This window comes from Periplaneta americana, chromosome 14, assembly GCF_040183065.1.
Source record: "Periplaneta americana isolate PAMFEO1 chromosome 14, P.americana_PAMFEO1_priV1, whole genome shotgun sequence".
Taxonomy (NCBI): domain Eukaryota; kingdom Metazoa; phylum Arthropoda; class Insecta; order Blattodea; family Blattidae; genus Periplaneta; species Periplaneta americana.
In genome coordinates this window covers 135,572,422-135,598,989 of record NC_091130.1, presented here as the reverse complement: position 1 = coordinate 135,598,989, position 26,568 = coordinate 135,572,422, and the positions used below count along the sequence as shown (strand labels likewise).

At 34.1% G+C, this 26,568-nt stretch overlaps 1 protein-coding gene across 5 annotated transcripts in view; it reads right to left on the bottom strand.

Annotated features, from left to right (window-relative positions):
* Ntan1 (N-terminal amidohydrolase 1) overlaps nt 1-26,568 on the bottom strand; it is a 624,645-nt gene that overhangs the window by 253,909 nt on the left and 344,168 nt on the right. Inside the window, exon 1 of one of the 5 annotated variants that reach the window (XM_069846124.1) lies at nt 21,033-21,182. The exons of 3 other annotated variants lie outside the window; for them this stretch is intronic. The gene's annotated coding sequence lies outside the window, so the exon portion shown is untranslated. Of the gene's footprint in view, nt 1-21,020; nt 21,183-26,568 lie in introns of those variants that run through there. One more of the 5 variants, XM_069846122.1, reaches the window with a different exon arrangement.

The following is a 26,568-nucleotide window of genomic DNA, read 5'->3' as shown; positions in this document are numbered from 1 at the left end:
TGGCTTAGTGGATAAAGCATCAGCACGTAGAGCTGAAAACCCGGGTTCAAATCCCGGCGCCGGAGAGAATTTTTCTCCGTTCCATCTCTCTTTCATCATCTGATGACGCAGAATATCTGCATGGAAATATCATATGTACTTCGGTACATCAAAATAAATATGATATGCGTAATAAATCACTTTGTGATTTAAAAGACGGCGCCCATACCGTCGGACCCCGGCCAATCAGTCACTCATCTGAGTGCACCTCTACACATGTATGGACTTCGGTCCTGCGTGCATAGACATCTATGACGCAGTGCAGAGGGCGGCCACCAGAGGGAACCCAAGAGATGGAGCTTAATCTGAGACGATTCTAAACGGCGTCGGGATTGTATCCGGCGTGGCTTAGTGGATAAAGCATCAGCACGTAGAGCTGAAAACCCGGGTTCAAATCCCGGCGCCGGAGAGAATTTTTCTCCGTTCCATCTCTCTTTCATCATCTGATGACGCAGAATATCTGCATGGAAATATCATATGTACTTCGGTACATCAAAATAAATATGATATGCGTAATAAATCACTTTGTGATTTAAAAGACGGCGCCCATACCGTCGGACCCCGGCCAATCAGTCACTCATCTGAGTGCACCTCTACACATGTATGGACTTCGGTCCTGCGTGCATAGACATCTATGACGCAGTGCAGAGGGCGGCCACCAGAGGGAACCCAAGAGATGGAGCTTAATCTGAGACGATTCTAAACGGCGTCGGGATTGTATCCGGCGTGGCTTAGTGGATAAAGCATCAGCACGTAGAGCTGAAAACCCGGGTTCAAATCCCGGCGCCGGAGAGAATTTTTCTCCGTTCCATCTCTCTTTCATCATCTAACAGAGAATGTTTCTGTGTTTGTATGAAGTAATATCGGAAGCTAAATTAACCGATTTGTATAATTAATTATTATCTCACCATTGGAAAGTGTAGTTTCTCTAGATGGACATAATGCTATAATGTTATTACAGTAACTTCTGATATAATATAATATAATATAATATAATATAATATAATATAATATAATATAACATAATATAATATAATATAATATAATATAATTTAAGTTATTTGAAGGGTTCACAACCATGGTGGGCCAAGCGCCATTTACTGAATATGTAGAAAACAAGGGTTGAAATTAAGTTATTACCATAATTCAATGGAAACCTATAACAAGTAAAATAAAATATACACATTAAATCTAAATGATGTCAATCTTCATTAAACTATGGTTGCATGCAATAAAAATTAAGAAACAGGTTAAAGGAATTGTCATTGCACCAAATGAGTGTCTCTGGACCAAAATGATTGCATTTTAATTATTTGGACGCAATTTAAATTAAGTAACATATTAAACGATTTTTCCTTCTATCAAACACGAATGTTCCCTGGATCAAACGTCCTATTTTAATTATGTAATTACTTTATATTTATTTCTAACGGGTGCAGAGGAGCGCATGGGTACGGCTAGTATTTCTAATATTTTGTACAAACCTTAGTACGCTGCTTATGTTTCTAATATTTTGTACAAGTCCGCAAACTCGTAAATTGCATGTCTTTAGCAACAGTACGTTTTTTGTACGGACAGTACCAGTTACCGCTGGCGTCATCGTTTATACGAAAAGCTGTGGTCTGCAATTGCTCACTAATTAAGAGAATCCGGTACGAGATTGCCACTTTATTTTACACGGCGTGTATTAGAGTAATTCTACTATTTTTAACATATGAATATTCGCTCATTTCATTAATCTCGCCACTCTAAAACGATTCCGAGAATTTATTAAGATGCCCGTATCATTCAACGTTCCAACAATAAAGGCAACGCATGCGAGACAAACACGATGGAGGATACAGTTTCTAGCTAAAGTGAAGCTATGTCAAGTGATTACGTACTAAACTGAAGATATATAAGAACATTCATTCATTCATAGAGTTCTGCTCAAGGGAAGGTCTTTCACTGCAAACCCAGCATTCTCCAGTCCTTCCTATATTTTATTTTCCTCTTTGTCTCCTCATAATAACATTTAGCAGCGATCTCGGCTGGGTGGAACACGTTACAAACACAGCGGGAAAAGCATGGACAGCATTACACTTTGTGATGAGGGTACTAAGAAAAGGTTCTGATGAATCCAAAGACATTGAATATAAATCACTAGTACGTCCAGTAATGGAATACGGTGCTGCATGTTGGGATCCTTACAGATTAGAACATATTAAGACGCTGGAAAAGATTAAAAAACGGGCTCTCGAGTGTTGTTGGAAAAATTCACCATTAAAATGGGACACACTCACGGACAGGAGAACGCGAATTCGATTATGCGCACTGTTCAAAACATACAGAGGTGAGCCTGCCTGGAGAGAAATAAAAAATAGGTTGCAGCCGCCAAATTACTCTTCAAGGAACGACCACTCTTATAAATTGAGGGAAAGAAGACAGAGGACGGACACTGGAAAGTTTTCTTTTCTCAATCGTACTATCAGGGACTGAAATGCTTTACTTGCAGATTTACTAAAGGCTTTACCAACAACCAAAAATGTATTTAAAAATAGGCTTAAGGACTTTACTAATAGACGGTAATTATACACAGTATTTAAAGGGTGTAAACGATATGTTGTTATTGAAGAGTTGTATCAGTGAAGAATTATGTTGTGTCAGTGAAGTGTGTTGTGTCAGTGAAGTGTGTAGTGTAAGTGAAGCGTGTTCCTGTCAGTGAAGCTTTATAGTTTATAGTGGCAGTGCAAAGTATTTGAACAGTGAAATGTTTTTGAAGTGTTAGTGAAATCAGGATAGAATCAGTGAAATGCGTTGTAGTTCCAGTGCAGTGAGTGAGTTGACAGCGAAATGAGTGTAATGTTGAAAGGTACTTGTCCAGATATGAACATATCATACTCGTGGGTTTTAGTTCGATCTTAGGTTTAAGATACAAATTAGATTTATTTCAAATGTTAATTTTAAGTGATCGTTTCATTTGATTTAGGATATTCCCTGTTATAATAATAATAATAATAATAATAATAATAATAATAATAATAATAATAATAATAATAATAATTATTATTATTATTATAAATTGTTACTATTAATTATTAGTATTATTATTAATTGTATTTTTAATTAATAAGTTTATTATTGTCATTATTGAGTGTAATTAGTTACCAATGCCACCGGGTATATACCCATTGCAGTGTGAATAAATACATACATACATATGATCCACATATCTTAATGACGTCTATCATCTGATATCTTCTTCTGTCCCGAATCTTCTCCCGTCCACCATTCCTTCCAGTGCATCCTTCACAAGGCAGTTTCTTCTCAACCAGTGACCCAGCCAATTTCTTTTTCTCTTTCTGATCAGTTTCAGCATCACTCTTTCTTCACCCACTCTTTCCAAAACATCTCGTTTCTTATTCCGTCTATCCATTTCATACGTTCTGTCCTTTTCCATATCCACATTTCCAAGGCTTCTAGTCGCTTCTCTTCATTTCGTCGTTATGTCCATGTTTCTGTCCCATACAATGTTACACGCCACACAAAGCACTTCACTAACCTCTTCCTTAGTTCTTTTTCCAAAAGTCCGCAGAAGATGCTCCTTTTTCTATCAAAAGCTTCCTTTGCCATTGCTATCCTCCTTTTGACTTCTTGGCAGCAGTTCATGTTACTGCTTATAGCACACCCCAAGTATTTGAAGCTGTCCATTTGTTCTACTGCCTCATTTAGAATTCGCAAGTTTACCTTCTTTACTTTTCTTCCTATGACCATGGTCTTCGTCTTGTTGGCATGTTTCTTCATTCCATACTGCTTACAGATGTCATTTAGCTCTAGTATGATATCCCTTAGTTCACTAAATTCTCCAAGTAGATGTTGAACAGGGTAGGTAACAAGGTAGTATATGAAGTTAAAAACTAGTGTTTCAAATGTGCTTGATCTTCTCTTAAAACTACAGTCTTAAATGCACTCGTATATTGTTCTCCAAAGTATGGCATAACTTTTACTACATTCAAAGTCTAAAAATGCAATAAACTTCTTTCTAATTTTCTCTTACGCTCTGCCTAAGTTATAACAAACATATTAAACATTGCAATATAACAATTCTTATAGGCATAAGTAATTTTACTTTAGGTGTGTTTAGTTACCCTTACAGTGATTGCTAAAACAATTTCTATTACTTTCATTAACTTAATCATTTAGGCACATAAATGTAATGTATTTGGCACCTTTATGTATAGATTTTCCTGTGTATAGTATTTACTCATATGAGTGTAAACTGATAATAAATATGTTTGTTTTATTCTACGATCTTTCTGTAATTACTTGGTTTTCGCTAGTCGAGAATATTCAATTTCAAAAAGGCATTTTAAACTCTCCATTAACAAACGAAAACTTCTACTACCATATAAATTAATACAGTTTATGCCGCCTTGGAACCATCAACATATAATTTCACGATTGTAACACAACCTTTTAAATAGCTTCTATTAACTAGTGAAATGTCAAGCTAGCGAGCAACTCTCAGAAGGAATTTCAGGCAACGCAACAATTCATAGATACCCATGCTTACAAGACACGTTCGCAATTAACATACCAGCAACCAGTAACCGTGCAAGCTTATTCTACTGATGGATACAGGAGCAACATTTTAATTCTATCAGATAACTTTCCCATCATTCATAGATTTTCTTCATTCACACACTGAAACGAATTTCATGCACAACGAAAACAGTAACAGAATAGGAGCAAAATAAATTTGTTATGTTTTAATTACAATATAGCAATATGCATTACAAGAGCGGTGTGTTGAAGTTTTCATGTTCGAGGAAAAGTTTGAAAAAGCGAAACGTAGTTGAGCTTTTTTAATTTCCGAGAATTGAAAGAAAACATACCGCTCGAGTATCTTACATTATTTTGTGCGAAGAACGTTTATTACATACCTGAAAGAGGAATTTCTAATTAGCTGCAATGAAATCTCCATCTTGGTTTCTGTTCAATGACGGCAAATTTGCAAAACAAAAATATCTATCTTCAACATTGTTGCTTTAAAATGTTTTCTGTGTTTACTATACTCCAGCAGGCCGTGATATACGTCTGCCTTTTTTTTCCCCCAGTCTATGATGAGTCTGGAATCTTGTTGATTTTTTCACGGCTTCCTTAATGTTACTTGCATCACAAATGCAGTAACTTTAGTGGAGTTGTAGAGTTTACTTAATTTTTGCAAATATTTAAAAACAATAATTAACAGTGCAATTTAGGTGAAATTGCAGTGGTAAGTTTCCAATTTATAATTATTACTATATTGAACGTCTCAAAAAATAATATGTTAAAAGCCTAAAGCAGTAAAATCAATATGTCACTTAAGCGATAAGAAGAGGGAAATTGTCATGTGTGTTACGTTGGGAATACTGAATGTGGAATTTTAGACTTTCCGCGGATTGGTTTTGTGCGGAAACCAAGCAAATACGCACGATCTCGCACAAAAGTATTATGCAGTCTACGTACATTCGCTTATAGATGGCTTTTAAAGAACCCGGAGGTTCAAAGTCGCCCTCACAGAAGCCCGACATCGGTCCCTATCCTGAGCAAGATTAATGCAGTATCTATCATCATATTCCACCTCCCTAAAATTCATTTTGATATTATCCTCCCATCTACGTCTCGGCTTCCACAAAGGTATTTTTCCCTCACGTCTTCCAACTAATACACTATATGCATTTCTGGATTCACCCATACGTGCTACATATCCTGTCCATCTCAAGCGTCTGGATTTAATGTTCGTAATTATTAGGGCTAGAATTCTGATGTCCTAAAAACAATGCATTTATGACCTTAAAAAAAAAGAAAAAAAAAAGCTCTTAAAAATGCCCTAAAATTGATCTTACATAATTGGCTTAGTAGAAAAAGAGGTTTTGTACTACTTAATATTCAGACTACCGGTAGTAATTAAATTAAATTTTACATAATTTTTTTCTAAGTAGTACACTTTAATTAATTATTTCACCTGATGTAGTTTCCATGTATGATTGTTCACCTCTACTTCGGCATGTGGACATGAGGTCAGTAGTCCGCTGTTCGGTCTTGGCGCTTCATGGGCTGTAGCGCCATAGATTTACTTTACTTTTAGTTTCAATGTAGTCCACCACAAGGCCACTCTTATCCGGAATTAGCAGGTATAGAGGAGTCTATATTGAAGGGGTGGTTGGACTGATCCATTGTATGGGGTGTAAAACGTTAAAATGGCAATATTTGTGTAGAAAAATGATTAAAATATTATACAAAATAAAGGGTATTAATAGAAAAAAATAAATAAAGAAAATATCAAAGGAAATAAACATTATTTTTACATTAATAATGGGAATTTATGGCCAAAATTAAATGAAAATGCCTAAAAAATGACCGACTAAAACAAAAGATGAAACAGGCAAAAAATGCAAAACTATGCCCTAACAAATCCCTATGTCTTAAAACACTCAGTTTATCACATAACATATAAATAGTAAAGCAGCTATGTTTCTGGCTTACTAGAAAAAAGATGCAATTTCATCAAAATCTTAGCCCTAGTAATTATTTAGACGAAGAATGCAATGCGTGCAGTTCTATGTTTTGTAACTTTCTCAATTCTCCTGTAACTTTATCCCTCTTAGCCCCAAATATTTTCCTAAGCACCTTATTCTCGAAGATCCTTAGCCTCTCTTCCTCTCTCAAAGTGACAGTCAAAGTTTCACAACCATGTACAAAACCGATAATATAGGCTAAATATTTTATAAATTCTAACTTTCAGTTTTTATTTTAAACGTTCATTCTCTACTTACATAATCTGGTTCTAAATACATAGGTACATCAGCGAATAGGGATTATAAAGAATGGACACTTCGCGTCGGTACCTTTGATGTATCCGAACCGATTTCAATGACCTTCAAGCCAGCTAGAGCGTCAGATTCTGCTTTCTCCCTAGAGTTGGCGCTGACATCACACCAGCTAGCAGTCGACACAGCGGAAATATAATACATATAATTAATACATCTAGGTACATTATGTACTCAAATAAAATAAATTGGATCCATAAAATAATAAATCCTTCATTATCTGCAATGTCTAGACTCTAGAGTTCCTTTATAATGAGAGTTGAGACGTTGACCCCTACAACAATTAAAATATGTAATGATTTGATAGCGCTGAAAATGGAAAAACAAAACTCTTACGAGAAGTAAAACCATATACCTATATTATATTATATACAAATATTAAACGAATTCGATACTTAATTTTATAATGCATTGTATTATTTTATAATATAATTTATGATATCTGAAATATAAAATATTATTATTATTACAACTAGTTTGTCACTGAGAAATAAGGAAAAGCTGTTAACTTGAATTTATTTGAAGCAAAGCGTTACTGGATTATGCAATACGGTAGGCGATGTTTGGATCCTGTGCCTTAATTCTATTCTCAATTATTGTCTTAGCGTATGCTCGATTACACTACCTCTAGCGCTTGAAAGTGGAACTAGCCGCTGGCGCACAGAGAAACAAAACACAGGAAAATTCGCTCAGTGTCCATTCTTTATAATCCCTATTCGCTGGGTACATCTCCTGAAATATATACACACGTTTTTCATTCAGCAACAAAGGGCGCCACTGGAGTAGCTCTGGCGATAGCGCGTTTGTCTACTGGTCAGACACTGCGTTGGGGCGTGGATTCGAATCTTGTTTGCACTGATTAATTACTTGGATTTTTTTTCAGAGTTTTCTTTAACTGTAAGGCGAATTCTAAAACTCAAATCGCCAAACACCATCACCAAGTCTACCGGCGCTAAATAATCTAGTAGCCGATACAGCGCCGTTGAAGAACTGATTAAAATGGAGGGCATTAAAGTAGATTAACTGTTATTCAACTTATTGAATATTCGATCTCGCTATAAACCACATAGCCTATATCTATTTGCGTTGCGTTTCTTAATTGATCAAACTGAAATAAAATATGGAACAACTTCACAAATGTACACACGGCAGAAATTAAATAAATACATGAACATTTAACCCTTAAATTGACAAAGTATCCTACAGGATACAACAGGTTAATAGGCTACATGCTACAATTTTAATAGAATGGAATAGTAATATGCGTTACAAGAGCGGTATGTTGAAGTTTTCATGTTCGAGGAAAAGTTTGAAAAAGCGAAACGTAGTTGAGTTTTTTTAATTTCCGAGAATTGAAAGAAAACATACCGCTCGTGTATCGTACATTATTTTGTGCGAAGATCGTTTATTACATACCTGAAAGAGGAATTTCTAATTAGTTGCAATGAAATCTCCATCTTGGTTTCTATTCAATGACGGCAAATTTGCAAAACAAAAATATCTATCTTCAACATTGTTGCTTTAAAATGTTTTCTGTGTTTACTATACTCCAGCAGGCCGTGATATACGTCTGTCTTTTTTTCTCCCAGTCTATAAATCTTGTTGATTTTTTCACGGCTTCCTTAATGTTACTTGCATCACAAATGCAGTAACTTTAGTGGAGTTGTAGAGCTTACTTAATTTTTGCAAATATTTAAAAACAATAATAATAACAGTGCAATTTAGGTAAAATTGCAGTGGTAAGTTTCCAATTTATAATTATTACTATACTGAACGTCTCTAAAAATAATATGTTAAAAGCCTAAAGCAGTAAAATCAATATTTCACTTAAGCGGTAAGAAGAGGGAAATTGTCATGTGTGTTAGGTTGGGAATACTGAATGTGGAATTTTAGACTTTCCGCGGATTGGTTTCATGCGGTAACCAAGCAAATACGCACGATCTCGCACAAAAAATATTTCACGATACTATAATATTGTACAACATATAAAATATGGACATTGCGATAGTTGTTTTCTTTACGGTCCGACAAGGTTTAATAAATTAGTGTGAGAAATGAAGCTTTGCCAATTTATGGATTATTAATTAATTTAAAAATCTGCCCAGGGAACAAATGATTGGTATGGCCCCGAAGGGGATACAGATGCCGAATATGTATACCCCAATAAATCTCGGGAAAAGCCACTGCGACTTTTTAGCAGCTCTGCCAACAAGCCCTAATCCTACGTTCTCGTCGTGCTCCCTGACTGTAATCGTAATAGACTATAGCTAACAGGATCGGGCGGAAGGCGAGTTCTCAGCGCCTTAAAACGAAGACCTGTCGGCTAAGGGAGCAAACCCTAAAAGAAAAACCAGGTCCTCCATGTATGGGGGTTTGGCGTCAGGCTGGCAATCTGGCCCTATAAAAAAATCTTACCGCTACGTACTTCAGTAATAATATGCATCAGCCGGATGGATTTAATTAGAACAGACCTAAGCTACGAAAACGGACTTTGTCTATCGGAACGTGGAATGTTCAGGGCCTGAACACTAAAGAACAAGAAGTAATAGGAGAAATTACAGCAATGAATGGAGATATAATGGTGCTCTCGGAAACAAAAAAGAAAGGGAAGGGACAAGAAAAATTAGGAAACTATACACATATTTGGAGTGGAGTTCCAAAAAGTAGTAGAGCAAAAAAAGGAGTGTCTATTTTGATAAAAAATAAGTGGGTAAAAAATATAGTATCTTGGGAGGAAATTGATGAGCGAATTATCAAGTTAAATCTCAAACTTTTTGGGATAGAGCTTATAATAATAGGAGTATACGCAATAAATGAAGACACACCAGTTACAGAAAAAAATGAATTTTTCGATAAACTATCAGATACTTTGGGAAAAATAAAGAAACATCAGGAAGTCATAATAACAGGAGACTTCAATAGTAGAGTAGGAAGTAGAATGAAAGATGAAGTGATTGGACCATTTGGAGAAAAAGTGGAAAACGATAATGGAGACAGACTAATAACTTTATGTAAACAACACGGATATATGATAATGAATAGTTTCTTCCAACATCGAGAAATACATAAGTTTACATGGGAACAACCAACAAAAAAACAAAAATCAATAATTGATTATATAATTGTGAAACAAAAACGAGATATGATCGTGAAAGATGTAAGAGTATATAGAAAACCAGAGTGTGGAAGCGATCATTATATGCTCTTAGGAAAATTCATTTTAACAAGTAGAAAGAAACAAAATACTATGGCAGTAAAGGAAGACACTATAAATACAACCCACATGAATGAACCGAAATATAAAGTGAACTTACTCTATGACGAGAGTATAAAACATCTTTTCCAAGCAAGGTTAAAACAAAAACTTAATTTAAATTTAAAGAATACGGCATCAGAAATGTATCATCATCTAAAGGAAAGCATACATTCAGCAGCCTTAGAAGCACTTGGAACAGAAGATTTAAATTATAAAAAAAAAAAATGAATGGTTTAATTAGGATATCGGTAGACTAGTAGAAGAAAAAAAGAAAGCCAGAATGAAATGGCTATCAGATCACTCAATAACGTCATACACTGAATATGTTGCCTTGAAACATAAAACAAAGGCAGAAGTAAGAAAATCAAAAAATAAATACTGGGATAATATATGTTCAAATATAGACCATTCGATTGGATATGCTAGATCTACAGAAGCTTGGAGAGTACTGCAAAATGTCAGGAAATCAGAAAGAAAGAAAACAAATATTCAGTCAATAAGGCCAGCGGAATGGATACAACACTATGAAGATCTACTTCAAGAAAATAGAAATGAGTTTCAATTACAAGATGTAGATGTAGAAGACAAAATTGACACTCCGGAAATAACAGAAGATGATGTTTGAAAGAAGCTAAAAATGGGAGAGCACCAGGACCAGGAAATATTCAGACTGAACTTTTAAAATATGGTGGAGAAATATTGGTAACTTTTTTAACTAAACTTTTTACAAAAACTGAAACGGGAGATGATATTCCAGAAGACTGGAATATATCATATATTACCCCTATTTTTAAGAACGGTGATAAAAAACTGTGCTCCAACTATAGAGGTATAAGTGTTTTAGCTTCGACAGCAAGGATTTTTAGTAAAATCATAAATTTTAAACTCAAAGAGACACTAGGCCGATTAAGAGAGGAACAAAGTGGATTTCGCTGTGGAAGGTCATGTATTGATAATATATTCTGTATTAGGCAATTACAAGAGAAGGTCCTATTAAAAAATGGAGAACTACATATGACTTTCATTGATTTAGAAAAGGCATATGATAGTGTTCCTCGACAATTATTGTGGACGGCAATGAGAAATATGAATATACATGATAAATGGATTAATATTGTTAGGAAAATGTATAGTAATACAAAAGCCAAAATAAAAATACAGAAGAAATTGACAGAGGAAATCATATTGAATAAAGGCCTTAAGCAAGGATGCAGTTTATCACCAGTCCTTTTTAATATTTATATAGATCAGGCTCTTAACCTATGGTACAAGAAATGCTCTGAAATGGGTATTCCTATAGAAGATAAAACACTACATTCATTATTATTCGCCGATGACCAGGTGATATTTGCGGGGGATGAAGATGATATGATATATATGGTAAATAAACTAATGGAAGAATATAGAAAATGGGGACTAAACATAAATCTACAGAAAACAGAATATATGTGTTTAGGAAGAGATGTGGGTGACCTCATACTTGAAACAGGAAAAATTAAAAAATGTGAATCCTTTAAATATCTTGGATCAATAATCACAAATATAGGTACATGTGAGAGAGACATTCAAAATAAAATTGCTTTGGCAAAAAATGCTACCAAGACTTTGCATGGAATAATCTGGAATAAAAATATTACAAAAGAAACTAAAATTAAAATCTACAAGAGTATAATACAGAATATTTTATCATATGGAAGTGAAACTTGGTCCATGACAGAACTACAAAAAAACAAAATTAGAACAGTTGAATTCGACTATCTTAGGAGAAGTCTTCAAAAAATAAGACAGGATAAAATTAGAAATAAACTCCTTTGGAAAGAAATGAACGTCACCACATCTGTCGTTAAGAGAATAGAAAATCAAACTCTGAAATGGTATGGACATGTACAAAGAATGGGGAACGAAAGATGGCCAAAAAATATATATCAATGGTCACCCCCAGGAAAAAATAAACGTGGTAGACCAAAATTGAAATGGAAAACCCATGTCAGAGCAGTAATGGACGACAGGAATTTGGAAGAAGGAGATTGGAACGATAGATATATATGGAAACTGAAGACGGCGAACCTATAAGTGGGAAAATGCCGAAGAAGAAGAAGAAGAAGAAGAAGAAGAAGAAGAATCTGCCCTTGATAAGGGTTCAATATATCGGCCTACTAATCAATTCATAATGAACAATCATTAAAAACAATTATGTGACAATTTGAAAGAAAAAAAACATTGAGATAAATCCTAAGAAAACATAGGAAATCATTTACAATAAAAGTTTCTTGGGTAGAAATGATTTTCGCTACTAATTATAGCTAAGGATGATTTTAACACATGAGATCCTATGGCATCAATCGTTGCATCACAAATTTTAAATTGTTTAAGTTGATTTAAAGTTTCTCGCGGGATCGTGCCTCGGGCACAATTACACTTAAGAAAAATCTCGCACATTTATATCTCAGTCCGTTATCTCACAATTAATTATAGTTCTGTGTAGGATATATTCAGCAGAGGGTTCTCGTAGTGTCGCCAATGTCTGGCAAGTGATAAGTGATAGGTTAGATTTGGTTTGTTCAGGTTTATGGTATGCCTTACATTAGGTAGATTTGCCCCAACACCAACTGAAGAAAGAATTGCTTTCGTAAGGTATGATTACCAAAAATCGTACCAAAAAGTGCCTATTAATTACTGATATAATATCCGCTTTTATACATCTCGTGACCAGAATATTGTACGAAATGGAAATACAAAAATTGGAAATTTATCCTTCGAAGACGTGGAAAAATCCAAATACCTTAGAGCAACAGTAACAAATACAAATGACACTCGGGAGTTAATTAAACGCAGAATAAATATGGGAAATGCCTGTTATTATTCGGCCGAGAAGCTTTTATCTTCCGGTCTGCTCAAAAATCTGAAAGTTAGAATTTATAACAACTAGCCGTGCCCGTGCGCTCCGCTGCACCCGTTAGAAATAAATATAAAGTAATTACATAATTAAAATAGGACATTTGATCCAGGGAACATTCGTGTTTGATAGAAGGATAAATCGTTTAATATCTTACTTAATTTAAATTGTATTTAAAATATTAAAATGCGGTCATTTTGATCCAGAGACCACTCATTTGGTGCAATGACAATTCCTTTAACATGTTTCTTAATTGTTATTACCAATTATTTCTGGAAAAGCGAAAATTAACAGAAAAATTTTGGCTACAGATTTATTATTATGTTTATGTTATATTATATTATATTATGAAGAAGTGTGTTGATAACGGATGTACTCGAATTAGAAAGTTTTTAATTTGTTGCGGGAGCTCTTGAATCTCAAGAGGAACAACTTTTACAACAGAGCAACGTAATCTGCTTGGCTCATTACCCAATTTTTTTGCATTGCATTTATTGCATATGTATTTGATGTATTTTAACACGATTCAATTGAGCATAGTTAAAATTTGAATTATAAAATAATGGATTGCTAAAGTAACGTACTATTACTGCATACTAAATCAATACACCCTCGTTGTTCGTTAATTCTCTGAGATAAAAATGAATATGTTCATAAACATTATTACAAAAAATACAGGAAATGAATATACAGAATAACCTATCAAGTTTTCTGTGCATAAGAAGCTATTTTAATCTTACCTGTCCTCAATTCACTCACACGTTACTGTAATAACATTATAGCATTATGTCCATCCAGAGAAACTACACTTTCCAATGATGAAATAATAATTAATTATACAAATTGGTTCATTTAGCTTCCGATATTACTTCATACAAGCACAGAAACATTGTGTGTAGGCTATGTTTCATAGCTTTCGATTGTTGTGTCCAAGGCCCCTTATAGACGAAGTCATTTGTTTTTTATTTTCAATACACTGCCTTAGATGGCAGTTATTTTAATTTTATAACTCATTTATCTCATTAAATATCAGTCCTATCAAAATTTTTCAGAGAATAAAACTTATCAGAAATCATTTTTAAAGAAACTTTTGTTATGTAACATATTTCACAAAAATCAATAATAAGCGAGATATTTCGATTTATTTAATTCAGGCCACCTTATAACCCCCGTTTTAAATAAAGTATTTTGAATGCCATATAGCTTATAATCTAAGTTACAACGAACTTAATTTATATTCCAATGTTCATCGAAATCGGTTCAGCCATTATCGCGTGAAAAGGTAACAAACATACAGACAGACAGACAGACAGGCAAACAAAAATTTGAAAAAAGCGATTTTCGGTTTCAGGGTGGTTAATTATATATGTTAGGACCAATTATTTTTGGAAAATCGAAAATTACCAGAAAAATTTCGGCTACAGATTTATTATTATTATAGATTATATTACCGGTTCTTCTGTATGTTTGTAAAACTTGGACTCTCACTTTGAGAGAGGAACAGAGGTTAAGGGTATTTGAGAATAAGATGCTTAGGAAAATATTTGGGGCTAAGAGGAATGAAGTTACAGGAGAATGGAGATAGTTACACAACGTGTAACTGCATGTACTGCAGTTGGGAGGCCGGAGGGAAAAAGACCTTTGGGGAGGCCGAGACGTAGATGGGGGGATAATATTAAAATGAATTTGAGGAAAGTGGGATAGGCCTATGATGGTAGAGACTGGATTAATCTTGCCCAGGATAGGGACTGAAGGCGGACTTACGTGAGGGCAGCAATGAACCTTCGGGTTCCTTAAAAGCCATAAGTAAGTAATATCCGCTTTCCCGCGTAATGCAAACGATAGTGGTACTACTGGGTCACCTGATTATTGTCTGTGAAAATGTCGGAAAAAACGATCCGTAGGGTATATAGGAATCTAAGGTATTTGGGGCTGTTTGGATGAGTTCACAGCTTTCATAGTGATAACATTGATGTGCTACAACTTTGAGGTTATTTTTAATTATCTAACTTTTTACAGATAATGGAGAAAAAATGGGAGTATAAGGGTATAGTACATCAGCTATTCATAGATTTCAAAAAGGCATATGACTCGGTTAAGAGGGAAGTATTATATGATATTCTTATTGAATTTGGTATTTCCAAGAAACTAGTTCGATTAATTAAAATGTGTCTCAGTGAAACATACAGCAGAGTCCGTATAGGTCAGTTTCTATCTGATGATTTTCCAATTCACTGAGGGCTAAAGCAGGGAGATGCACTATCACCTTTACTTTTTAACTTCGCTTTAGAATATGCCATTAGGAAAGTTCAGGATAACAGGCAGGGTTTGGAATTGAACGAGTTACATCAGCTTCTTGTCTATGCGGATGACGTGAATATGTTAGGAGAAAAATACACAAACGATTAGGGAAAACACGGAAATTTTACTTGAAGCAAGTAAAGGGATCGGTTTGGAAGTAAATCCCGAAAAGACAAAGTATATGATTATGTCTCGTGACCAGAATATTGTACGAAATGGAAATATAAAAATTGGAGATTTATCCTTCGAAGAGGTGGAAAAATTCAAATATCTTGAGAGCAACAGTAACAAATATAAATGACACTCGGGAGGAAATTAAACGCAGAATAAATATGGGAAATGCGTGTTATTCGGCTGAGAAGCTCTTATCATCCAGTCTGCTGTCCAAAAATCTGAAAGTTAGAATTTATAAAACAGTTATATTACCGGTTCTTCTGTATGGTTGTGAAACTTGGACTCTCACTCTAAGAAAGGAACATAGATTAAGGGTGTTTGAGAATAGGGTGCTTAGGAAAATATTTGGGGCTAAGCGGGATGAAGTTACAGGAGAATGGAGAAAGTTACACAACGCAGAACTACACGCATTGTATTTTTCACCTGACATAATTAGGAACATTAAATCCAGACGTTTGAGATGGGCAGGGCATGTAACACGTATGCGCGAAACCAGAAATGCATATAGAGTGTTAGTTGGGAGACCGGAGGGAAAAAGACCTTTAGGGAGGTCAAGACGTAGATGGGAGGATAATATTAAAATGGATTTGAGGGAGGTGGGATATGATGATAGAGACTGGATTAATCTTGCACAGGATAGGGACCGATGGCGGGCTTATGTGAGGGCGGCAATGAACGTTCGGGTTCCTTAAAAGCCATTTGTAAGTAAGTAAGTAACTTTTTTGTGCGTGTGTGATGTGTGCAGTGGGATCGAAGATTCACCTTAAACTTTCTGTACGAAGTTCATCAACTTCTATACTAATTACTGTAGCCTACGTAACGTTCGGAATTACACATCATGACAGTGAATTCATTAACTTCTCCGGAAAGTATATGTTCATCTTATTCCGCGAAAGTCATCACTTTTCCAATGCTTTAAAAGTCTAAAATTGTTCAATTATACCAGATTATTATACGACTAGTTCGAGGGATATAAATACGTAACAAGATAGTATTTTATTACCTTCTTTACTCACGGTACAGGCTGAATTACGAAGGTAGTAAATGTCTCAGGTATGTCTGCTATCAAATTATATTTCAACTTATAATCTCCTTACAAAATAATCTACCTTCACTTAAGGAATAACTGCACACGTGTAATTGTAAGTCAGCATATAAACTTATTCATAAAACTACTTATGAGAGATTTTATTCGCGTATCGTGGTGTGACATATGATATGTGCAGTTTCAGAGAAAGCAATATTGAAGGTGAATATTACTTACGTCCCAGCTTGGTTGCGAAACGCATGCACTATGCACTGAATACTGAAAGATAGCTGTGGACTTTTAATTACAATAAGTTTAATTATAATTTTGACAGTTGGGTAGATAAAATAATTTCTACAAATAAACGCTATAGTAGCTTATAAAAAAATGAATGGTCACCTAAACGCCAGCAATTTGCATAAATTAGGAAAATTTCTTTTTAGAGTTAAAATTAGTAGTAGTATTTTTAGTAGTATTTATTTATATAACCTGGTAGAGATAAGGCCGTCAGGCCTTCTCTGCCCCTCTACCAGGAGATTACAACTATAACATGAACAATAAGATTACAATTAATATTAAATTTACACTTACAATTACAATAAAAATTAAAGTACGACAAGAATACCTGATTAATGAAAACTAGACATTTTATCTCAGAAGTTAAGAACAAAGAATATTTTTGTATTTACTAAATTACAAATTAAACCTACAATAACAAAATTCTATAGTGATGAAATTACCGGATATTGAAATATTTTGTGATAGATTAAGAGAACTATTTACAAGAAACCATGTCTGAACGAGTCTCAATTACTGACCAAGTGCCTAGTAAGTTTGCGTTTGAATTGAATTTTATTTCGACAGTCCCTGATGCTAGCAGGTAACGAATTCCAGAGTCTTGGCAGGGCTATTGTGAAAGAGGATGAGTATGAGGAGGTGCGATGGGATGGTATTGTTAGTATTGTTTCATGGCGAGAGCGTGTGTTCAGATTGTGGTGGGAAGAAAGGTAAGTGAAGCGAGACGACAGGTACGAAGGAATAGAAGAGGTCAAGATTTCGAAGAGAAGGAGAAGTGAATGTAAATTTCTTTTCTTATCTAGTTTAAGCCAACCTATTGCTTCCAGGGATGGGGTAATGTGATCATATTTACGAACATTGCTTACAAAACGTACACACAAATTATGAGCACGTTGAAGTTTCGTTTTTTTGTCGTTGGAAAGGTCAGTGAGTAAAATGTCAGCATAGTCAAAATAGGGAAATACAAGCGTCTGCACAAGGGACTTTTTTTAAGCAAGAGGGAAGACGAACATTTATCCTTTTTAGCACATGGATAATAGAATAAAGTTAGATGGGAAGAGAAAGTCAAAGCTCTAACGGAGATTGAATTATAAATGTTGAGTAGTCACACGATAAGAAACTACGAAGAGTAGTCATTGAAGTTAACAGAATAATTCTTAAGAGATTCAGCATAAAATGAAAAAGCTAAGGTAGGAGTTTTAAATACAAGAGCTATACTTAGTATTAGGCCTAGTTGTGTATTATTGTTATTATTATTATTATTATTATTATTATTTTTATTATTGTAAACAGAGGAAACTTATAGGTTCATTATGTATTACTTTGTGTTAAATTTGTATAGAGAGTGATGGCGGATTAAGAACTGGAATACATCTAATCCGCCATGACGTGAACAAAGATTGATGAAATAAATAAATAAATAAATAAATAAATAAATTATAATTGTGAAATAAAATGGATGACAATAGTGATAAAACTATGATATAAATGCGAACGCACATACGAAAACTATCGTCACTTGAAATAACAGTAAACTTTTGCACCATGAATTTCGTAGATAACATAACATTATCAAATTGATAAAATGTGAAGAGTCCACTGCAAGAATGATGGATCTCATTTGGAATACATTTTGCAGGAGAAGCAATTGAAAGTTTGAAATGCTTAGTGCTCAAAGCTTAACTGTGATTTTCCGATCATTACTGGACAATGACTATCAGTGTTAATGCCATATAACTCTCTATGTAGATTCTATATGTCTTAAGCTATGCATTGACAGTCTTGGTTCATTTTCGACAAGAAAGTGACATCCATCATTCTTGCAGTGGACTCTTCATGTTTATTCGTAAACAGTAACACATTTTTTGGTAGTTAATTATATATCAAAGTAACGCTGAAATATACCGGTAAGTCAAATAAGTTAATGAGAATTATATAGAACAGAAGTTTAAATATTTCAAGCAATTCCAGACGTCAAATTTATGTTTTGTAATTTTTAACCTATATCTTAAAAAATTCCTGTAAACATTATACACTTAAGGGACACCAGGACTGAATTTTTGGCCAAAATGGTAAACACAGACATTTTTGTTTTTTTTTTTTTACATAAATAATTACCTTATAAATATTTGCAAATATTTAATGCAATATATTCTACATTTATTTTCATTTTTTGTTTCTTATTTTTATTGTGCAATCATGTAACTCGTGTTTATTTATCACTTAACACCAATATCTATTCCGCTGTGTTATTTCATTATTATTATTTTTTGTTATAAGTGTATTATTATTTATTATTGTGTACATTTTATCCAATTGTCGGCTTCTGGATTAATTATGAGAACCCTACTGACTTGTAATCTAATACTAATATGTATTCCAATGTGTTTATTTTTATTTTTACTGTGTACATTTTTTATTAAATTATCGACTTCTGTTTTTGTGTGATTCGTATTTGATTCTAACAACATTAATATGTACTCCACTGTTATTTTTATTTTATGAGGTAAATTTTTATGTAACTACCTCTTTTTTTATCTCATTATGTATCTAAATCGTATCAGTATGTAATTACTTACATCCGATACAGTTGCATGTTCAACTATGTAAGTAAGTTTTAATCCTGATTGAGTGTAAGAGAAGGCCTTACGGCCTTAACTCTGCCAGGTTAAATAAAACCATTATTATTATTATACATCTGTTTAACATTCTCTCCTATATTTAGTTCCCGCGTACTACTTTTGATGATCAGGTGACCCTTTTTAAAATACCACACCCACTAAAAATTGCGTTTTCTCAAAACTACTTTTCTTGTCAATAATAAAGTTCCTAGCGGCTTCCATTTGCTCCAATTTACAAGAATACTCAGCATACTGCAATACACAAAGCTGCGCATGGAATCAGCTCTTCACTGAAAACTTTTCATGATATTAATTTTTAACCTCTAAAAATTAAAGAAAATTATCAAGCAAAAATTATGATTTATAAGAGAAATTTTATATTGTCAATCAATTCTCAAATTTAAAAATCCATGCGCAGTTTTCTTTGTCATGAAGTGTAAGTCCTTCACAGAAGATTTTTAAAGCCTTCAGGGATGTTTTAAATTTACAATAATGTAAAATCATTAAAATACGTGAAAATTAATATCTAAGGAACTGATGAATGAAACCTGATTAAATTTGGTACTGTTATTTAAACGTACAGACACAATAAACCCGCCGAATTTGAAATAGATTAATTACAATTTTAAGAATTTCAAAACTCAGTCCCAGTGTCTCTTAACCCTTTGCAGCACAAATTGATTTTTTATGTTTTTCATATCATGGGTCATAACAAAGCTTCGATCAATTTTTTACAACATTTTAACTCTGCACACAACTTCAAAACACAGATGGCACCTCTATGTATACTCAAGAGGTGGTTCCTTGGTGGAATATGTGTCATAAAATTTAGAAAGAAAGAAAACGGTGGTTCTTCTGAATAACCACTATGCTGCAAAGGGTTAAGGCCCAAATACGATTCAAGACATAACTTATAAGCCTATTTATTTTTATGTAAAAATGTCACAAAGTGACAACAACAAAATCACTGACTCAATTAAGCGAATTATTTTTACTAATTTCGTAGGTATAAAATCTTCAGAGATGCTTGTCGTACTGTTTTCACATCATGCGAATTCTTAATTTCGACAAATGTGTAACTTACCATTATTTCGCTGCTAGCCCTTCATATGTTAAATACGTAACATAAGACTGCAAACGGAATATTGTTTGAAGATAAAGTTGGGCTTTGGTATTCGTGAACGAAGTACACCAAAACTTATTCTTTAAACATATTAAATACCTATTTATTTTGCACAAGGAAACAATACTTCATTATACGGTAATGGCATGGCATGAACCTCTTTCGTAGAATTCACAAGCACCCATTCAAAACGATAATTTCACTATTAATATAAAATCAGCGATGTTATATTCTCTCTCCTATTTACATGACCGAAACCCATTCTCAATTCTCATCCAAGGCGGAACAAATTGTGAAAATCCTAAGTAATAAATGACGCATAACCTCCTACTCACACTATATAATTCAAGACAGGAAATTAAAGGGCGGTATTGAATGCCTGACTTTACGTATCGACACTGTCACCTGAAATATTTGAGGAAACATTGCACATACTTGTATGCTTACACTTGCATCTGCACGCTACACCATGTGCCTGGCACAACACACACACGAGATCCCACGACGAAACGCCGACACCACCAAGCCGACATTCGAATACAGCCGCGGCAAAAAACCCAGCAAACCACACTAAACTATCACACGTATGTACTAAGTACGTCGCCCTCTTCATTGCCGGCTTGCCTGTTTCAGCCAACACAATCAACATTCGACAATATTCGGTTCCATTCGGCTCATCTTCGGGTCCGGTCTTGGGACGGGAAATAAAAATGATGATTGGGGTATAGCACAATCCTCTCCTTGCTTCGTCTTTTCTTTACACTATGTGTTTACCATAGTAAATAAGGATAGGGCGGTAATTTCTATGGGAAGGAATTCTAAAGCAAGCAGTACGGGTTACAAGGCTTATAAAACACGATTTCATATAAAAAAAAAAAAAAAAAAAAAAAAAAAAAAACATTACGAATACTCCGCAAGACACGCCACAGCCCAACCTAAGCGTTTAAACAATTCGGGATTTTACCAGGGGTGATAAAAATGTGATTCCTAAAGACTTGCCCGGAGCTATGCATAGATGATTTTTTTTTTTCGCACGATTGCAGTCCTCTTTGTGTCGGCTCTTTAACACTGCATTTTATAACAGCAGAGTATAATAAATACTTAACAGTAAAAAATACGTTCGTAATTTGATACTTGCTTACTTCACATCACTTATAAGTTACATGAACAGGAAACAATAATATATATTGTTTTCTCAAAGAAACATAAACTATAATTAATTGTGAAAAAAAAAGCAGATTCAAAAGCCATAAAAAGACAATGCAAGTGTTACTACAATAAGTTACTTTTAAGCAACCAGGGGCCTGTATCTCAAAAATACTAGTTTAGTAGTTCACCAGTTACTAGTTACCAGAGTATATTTCACCGGCTGTAGTATATTCTGTTTCTCAAACTATTTTACCAGTCTAGTAACTTGTGACAATTTTTCACTAGTCACATGATCTCTTTCATTAGTCAGCTGATTGAGTTCATTTGTTTATAGTCATTGGTAGGTATTGTTATTTGAGGTTAGAAGGCTAAGTTGTTTGTGTTTTGGTTCTTACTTCTCTCTTCTCTTGAAATTCCATGAATTGAAAGCAAATTAACTATACTCAATATGATTAATGAATCAAAGGATATATCATTCGGTGCTTTTTCAAGCATAATAACAAAAAATTATAAAGTAAACGAATGGACAAAAAATTTTGTAATGTGTTAGGCTATGGAACTGATACCTCAGAACAAAGATTATGCATACGTTAGGGACACTTACTGACCCAACATTAAGAAAGCAACTTTGAGAAGTACCAATTCAAGTTCACAGTATCATAATATGAACACATTATGTAGCTAGTGGGTCTACTGCCGACATGAATGTCGCTTATGACTTGAAAAATTCGCTATTTTTTTTTCAGTTTTACGTTTGATCTATTCATAAATTAGTGTCGTTTTATATTTAATTTGTAGGCTAAAGTTGACAATGCCAGAAGAACTGGCAGTGGAGGAGGAAAGCCAGCAAAAATTACTGCAGTTGATGAATTGGTATTAGATTATTAGGAAAAAAATTCTGCAAGTGTTGCTGGTCTAGCGCAGATGGCATTGGAAAATAATCAACATCCCGATTTGTTGAGCAATTTGTATTTGAAGCTTTGCTGATAATGCATGACTTCTATTTGTTTGTCTTGTTATGGCAGGTCCCACTATATTTAACAACTCTCCAAGCTTTTCAGCACTTTATTTAAACCGTTCATTATATTTAAACAATGCTCCCTTAAAGGAATAATAATTGTTCCTTCTCGATATAGTTTTAGCTCTTCTCACAACTTCTTCACTACTTCAATCGGAATCACTAAACCACATATTAAAAAAATAACTACAATATTTTGTTTTGATTATCTGAGAAAGATTGCCACTGGTAACTGATAATATAGAAATCACCAGTCTTTAGAGTCTTGTAGGAATATTCCTGTTGAATACTAGTATAATCAACTAGATTAGCATTTTGAGAAACAGGATCATTTATGAACTGGTGAAATCGACCAATATTACTAGTCTGTGAACTGGTAACTACTACTTTACTCTTGTAGTTTCTAGAAACACAGACTTGTAAAATGAACTAATATTACTACTGTACAGACTAGTATTATTAGTCCATGAGTTTTGAGAAACGGGCCCCAGGAAGGAAAGTTATTAATTTTATGGGCCATAATTCTGATTTGTTGTATTATTCGTAAGTTATTACTAATACCTGTGTATGATATTTTACTTTGTTATTAGTGACATATTTCAATCATGTTACTCCGCCATCTAGGAAGAATAAGTAAACAATGCGACAAAAAGATCTTGGACCTAAATACATAGCTGTTTAGTCAACTGTCCGAAGACAGGTTTGAACCTCACAAGTGACAACAATAAGGTATCATTCATGAGGCAACTAAGCCAGGAGATATGGGGTAGGGTGGTCAGTTTCTTTCCCACTCCATTGCATACATCGCTGACAAGATACATAATATTAGGTACACTAATCAGATTTCAGATGCATACAAACAAAACTGTTCTTCCTCTGACAATATGTACTGCCTGATAATTAGGGAGCGGATTTTTATGTGCTAAAAAATTTAAATATATTTATTTTTTATGTGCTAAAAAGTACGAAAATATTTGATAAAAATTACAAAATATTTTCTTTTAATTATGACAAAAACACCTTACTTAGCTTGGAAAAAAAATGTTACTAGGTACTCACCAACCACACTTGAGTGCTAGTAGTTGGCCGAGAATTGCAGTGAACAACAAAGGTCATCTCCAAATTCTCCAACACAAATTCATGCCGATTATCTCTGAACAATGACTTATACTGTGAAAACGATCTTTCCACATCACAGGTCGTCAGACGTGCATAAAGAGAGGAATATCACAAACACAAACACCGTCATTTTCACCTACAGGCACACCCTCCAATACTTGAGCAACTTTACACATTTTTTTATATCCACTGTTTTTCCCAAACACATTCTGGAATTTGTCCCTTTGTACTTGTACTTCTGAACCTGGTAGCGAGTCTAGTTTAATTCCCACGGCACGCACCTCCCTAACTGTTTCAGACAACAGGTTTTTGGATGTTTCGAGTTTTTTTATGGTGTCACACATAAAGCTTAGATTTGCTAATAGGAAAGCCAAATCGTTTTTTAAACAACCATCTTTCAGTATATCTTGAAGGATATCGATTGACGAAGCCCGATAACAGGGAATCACAACAAGACGTATCGCTTTACTTGATGGACATGAGCGAGAAGCGAGAGATTTGTTTAAATTAAATAATGTTCATACCCGAGATCTTATCTGTTATGTTTCACAAACAAAGCGTGGAATGAAATCATCTTCAGCAACAATAAACATTCCTAATTATGTGTTGCAAGATCTCTCCTCCTTGTCAATGTTAATTTATTCTCTAATAATAACACTGATATGCTGCCTAGCAGTTCTCAGAACTTGAAGCGATACTATTACAAAAATGGATCACGGATACACCACACAGCGCTTAGAAATAGAGATGGGATAAACTGTTCTTTTTAAGAAACAGTTTCGACTGTAACTGTTTCATGAACGAAACTGTTCCAAAATAACAGTTTCAAAGATAACGGTTTCATAAGAATATGTTTACAACATCAGTGCCAACTGTTCCAACTGTTTGAACCTCTCATCTGCTTCGGGAACATGTTTCAAGGCCCTTGAATCGTCTTTAAATCACCTGTCCACTGCATTATGACAACGAAAGATAGTTGTCGTAGGTTACCATTAAGGATACAGTAAATAACTACAATTCAAAATAAATCGATTTTAGTAAAAATAACGCATATAACCCTAGGAGAGTTTAATAACGATGACATTAGCCGATGATATTTTTCGCGGTATATTAATAATTAATACTACGTCAGGGTACTATGAACATATTCTCCATCAATGGACAGCTAATAATTAGGAGATTTATTAGGGAATTTCGTACAATTAAATTGCGCGATCCTACATAGGCTACTGTTGCACGAAGGCCGTGTGGAACATGGATATTATATTATCTACTTTCGATTGGAGGTCAATGATAGCGCTACACGTTGCCTTTGCAAACAGCAAAGAAGAGGAAAACTGTTTAGAAACTGAACTGCTTATCTCTTGGAACCATGTGGAACGTTGATATCACTGGAGCAGTGTAACACTCTTTGGAACAGTTGGAACAGGTTATATTACGAAACTGTTTCGATACGAAACAGTTTCAATTGTGAAACAGTTTCAAATAAACTGTTCCAGCGTTTTTTACCCATCTCTACTTAGAAACATGAAGCAACCAAGAATTTTTAAAAAGATAACGTACTTCTGAGTGACATAATTGATTTAGTTTTAAAATGTTTAAAAGTTCTTGTAAAAAATTATTAAAGTAAAAAAACTCCAAGGTTTATGTGTTTATAATAGATTTCCTGAAAATATGAATTTACATAATTTTTTTGTGAAAATATGTATTTTTATGTGAAATAAAATTCGGGTTTTAAACTTGAAACTTCATGTTCGGAATTTTTAACTTTGTTAATTATGTTTTATCACACGCAGAAATAATATTTAATTACATAGGAATCCTCTCCTTAGTTATTACTAATACCAGTGTATGATATTTTACTTTGTTATTAGTGACATATTTCAATCATGGTTCTCCGCCCCTTGGGAAGAATAAGTAAACAATGCGACAAAAAAACCTTGGACCTAAATACATAGTTGTTTAGTAAACTGTCCGAAGACAGGTTTGAACCTCACAAGTGACAATAAGGTATCATTCATGAGGCAATTAAGCCAGGAGATAATGGGTTAGGGTGGCCAGTTCCTTTCCCATCCCATTGCATACATCGCTGACAAGATACATAATATTAGGTACACTAATCAGACTTTAGATGTATACAAACAAAACTGTTCTTCCTCTGACAATATGTACTGCCTGATAATAGATGTACAGGGACATCACTTTATTTTTACCAACATTTTTAACATTAACTTGGCTATACACGGAAACACTGTTGCCCCCTTCCATTACAAGAGTCTGATGTTACTAGTGCAATATGTAAACAAATCATTTTACAAGGTATAGGAGGAGAGAAAAGTAGTGTATCCATTTATGTTGTATTACGATTTTCAGTTTGATCATCACTTTTACGGAATTTATCAAAATATAGTAGAGTAGTAACATTTTTTTTTTCAAAAACTCAACTTTTCAGGCGGCTATGTTCGTTATGTAATGTCTACTTTATTTAGCATATTAATTATTGGTGTTAACATACAATATAGAGTGTGCATTTAAATTGAGGGGGTCATAAGTAAAGGGCTGTAAGCGCACTTAAGTTACTTTTGAGAAAATGGGGTTTAAATATTTAAGCGTTCGTAAAACCGGTGAAATTTTTATTTAATTTTTAATGTGTGATGCGATTAAAATATCCCATTGCCACTAAAATTTTAGATACTT